The following is a 3,526-nucleotide window of genomic DNA, read 5'->3' as shown; positions in this document are numbered from 1 at the left end:
GGCCTGTAAGTTTAGTTGGGGGTGGGGGGAGTGGGGGGGTGTCTCACTGGTTTAGGGAAAAATCCCAGACTAAGTGAAAGCTCCTGATAATCTTTACCTTAAAACCATGAGTCAATATACCACAAAACCTCAAATATTCAGAAAGCATTGTCAAAGAACTGTTATTTTCCCACTCTGTCCTTTCAGGGAAAAGTAACTTTTCTTTCTCAGTAGGTAGGATGGGAACACTTTGCAAATAATTGATGCTTAATCAATTGGTCTTATTTATTGCTGTGTACCCTACTAGGTCCAAAAACTATCAGAAAAATGTTCTAGGCTTTAACTACTTATTTTTCCTCCAAAGCAGGCCCATCTTCTAGAGGTTCGCCCAAGCTACTTGCCCAAGGTCTCCCTGAAACACAGAAATGAAGCTAGGGTCTTCATTTCCTAAGCACAAGGCTGGTTGTATATCTAGGTAAAGCAGACAATGCCTAACTTTCATGATTTCAAATCTATCATGCAAGGTATGATGCCCAGGCTTTCCTTTCATGCAAAGCACCCCAAACTACATGCTGATGTCTAAAATTCTAAATAGACCTTAACTGGTAGAAGACTTTGATCACTCTTTCATCCTTGTGTAAAACCCCTCTTTTTCCAAGCTCATCCCGTCTGATTCCACCATATTCTCCCACTCCTCATCACAGTCATCTATTGATTTCTGATCACTTCTAAGACTCATTGAGCACCATTACACCTGGTCCATGGGCTTCCTTTCTACACAATTTGGCATAATTTTGCATGGCTTCAAAAACCACGTGGATCAAATTTCTAATATCCTAGTCCAGGGGTCCTTAACCTTGGCTCTGTGCATCTGAATCTCCTGTAGAGCTTATTTGAAAACATAACTTTTCAGGAGCCTACTCAGACCTCCTGAATCAAACTTTTTCTTTTTTTTTTAAATTAAATTTATTGGGGTGACATGGAAGGTCTCTATGACTCATTTTTACAAGCTCTCTAGTTGATGACAATGTGCAGCCAAGTTTGAGAACTGTCCTAGCCTCACAGTTTGAGCTACTCAACTCAGTGGTCTTCCCCGGTACTCCACCTAGTCACCCTCACTCTAAATGCCACCATGAAATCATGAGGAATTGTTCAGTCTCTTCAAACTGACATGTAAATCTCCTATTCTCTGATCACAGTCTCCCAGCACTCAAGCTCCCTCACTCCCTTAACTCACCCATCACCTGATCTTCATTCTTGAGATTTCCAGACTCACTGATTTATCGCTTTAACCATGCTTTGGTCAATTCCCTCAACCTTCTGGGTTTATTTACCTAGGGATACAAAGAAAAGTAACACATGGCAGATGGCCCATTGCCTCCAGAAGTGCATAGTATGAAGGAGGAGCCCAAAATGTAAACAAATAATCACAGTACTGCATGAGAAGTGTCACCCTCTCACAGAACCTTCCCTGTAACACCTTCTACCACTCTCCAACTCCTCATTCTGCTTCATTTCCCTCATATCACTTTTTCATGCCCTGACATTTTATTCTATATCCACTTATATACAGAAGGTATCCAAAAAATGTATACATATTTTTAAAAAGGAAAAAACTATATTAAAATTATAATATGCAATATGCACCGATAACAAAGTGCACCCCCAGTATTGTTTTCTTGTCTGTCTACACACTATAAGATGAAATCCAAGGGGGCAGGACTTTGTTTTGTTCACTGCTCTATTCCCAGTTCCTAAAACAGAACCTGGCAAAGAGTGAGTACTCAATAAACTGCTGTTAAGTGAATGGATACAATGAATAAGTGCTGTGACAGAGATATGCAAAGGAAATGCAAAGGGAGAAAGAAAACCTATCTAATCTAGGGATGTAGGATGTGTGTGAGAGAGGGAGGGGGAGAGGTAGAGGGAGAGAATACTCTTATTACTCTGTGAGACAACATAGTTTAAATAACCTGCACTAGACTAGGTTAAGTATCCTGCCTCAGAGTTTCCATAGTGCCGTCTATACGTCTTCAATCTTACACTTATTTTTATGACATTTCATTTATCCATTTGTTTCTCTCTCTCTAGTATATTTGATATCTATCTAAGAAGAGACACTATTTTTTACCTATATCCCAAATGACTGCATAATGGCAGTCACAGAATAGTGTTCAGTAGTTGTTTCTTGTCTGAAAATAATGAATAGATGATTGCTTATTTTAAAAATAGTGGTAGTCCAGGAAGTTTTGAAATATTAAGCTACTATCAGCACTAGATTCTGCACTGCCTATCCATGTGAACTTGGTCAAGCTGCTTAGCCTCTCATAGCCTCAGTTTTCACCTGCCCCACAGTGGTTCTACAGGTATTAAGTAAAATAATATGATATATGCGCAATATCTAGCTTAGCATCTAGTACATGAGTGGTTTTAACTACATGATAGTGCCTATATTGCGAGCCATTTTCATAAATGTGAGAGAAGCACTTTGGAACAGATATTGATAGGATGTGAAGCAAAGGACATAAGATCACTGGGGAGCTTATTGAGGCAGCTCTGGGTGTGGACAAAGTCCTTTGAGACAAGTAGGGTTGGCCCCACCCCAATCTGTGCATCAAGTTCCTGGTACCTGAGCAGAGGCTCTGTGGATTAAAAATAGGCAGGGCATATGGTGACTGTCAAAAGGGAAAAGAAAAATGAAAAACAGCTTAAGGTTGGCACTGACCTTGAACCAGGCTATGTATTGCGGATAAAAGAACTAAGAGACAGGTATTTCATTAAGACCCTGACACATCAAGTGCAGTATTAATGGGCTACTTCCAAAGAGCAGATGTCAAAGTAAATGCCCTCTGCTCCTGGTGGGTTTGAAGTGGACAAATTGGAGTGCATTCTGATGAGGATCTGAGCCAGTCAGGGCCTCATGTAAAATGCCTGAGAATCCCAAGTGACAAATCTACTAAGCAACATGGAGACATGCATGACATTTGCTTCTGCAAACTAAGCACAGGTCTCTGAGATAACATCAAGCAGTTTCTCAGTAGTTTGCTTTGCCAGAGTTGCTGCTTAGGTTCACCTTTCTTTTGAAAGAGATAAGAGGTAAGTGCTACAGTAGCTGCAACAAGGTAGAATTGCTGAGCTATAGGAATGGGTATCTTGTAAAGGCAATGAAATTCAAAATGTTAACAGTGGGGATTGGCTAGGGGAAGAAAAAAGAGTAAAGACTGTAACTAAAGGCAGATGCAAGGTCAGACACTGAGGGCAGAAAGAAGAATCTGAATAAGGAGGGAGAAAGACAGCACTCCCATTCAAAGCCCAACTATTTTACAGTAATCGAAATAATCTAGCCATCTTCCCATCTGAGAGAAAACACCAACATAGGCTAAATCAGGGCAAGGATGTTGTATCTGGCTATTATGATTATAATGGAACTGGTCTGTCTTAGGATTTGTTTTTATATTACCCAGTAGCTATTATCTGATTTTTTAAGTCTAAAATAACACTTCAAGAAAAAGAGATAATCCTTGAAGTTCAGAGTTATCTCTCCAGT

The 3,526-nt window shown here is 40.0% G+C and overlaps 1 protein-coding gene across 1 annotated transcript in view; it reads right to left on the bottom strand.

Moving 5' to 3' along the window:
* Positions 1-3,526, bottom strand: part of IL1RAPL2 (interleukin 1 receptor accessory protein like 2) — a 1,393,053-nt gene that overhangs the window by 1,118,465 nt on the left and 271,062 nt on the right. The gene's annotated exons all lie outside the window — the stretch shown is intronic.

The sequence above is a fragment of the Rhinolophus sinicus genome, chromosome 18, assembly GCF_057876585.1.
Source record: "Rhinolophus sinicus isolate RSI-liver-muscle chromosome 18, RSI-T2T, whole genome shotgun sequence".
NCBI lineage: Eukaryota > Metazoa > Chordata > Mammalia > Chiroptera > Rhinolophidae > Rhinolophus > Rhinolophus sinicus.
This window is presented reverse-complemented; position numbering and strand designations above follow the sequence as displayed.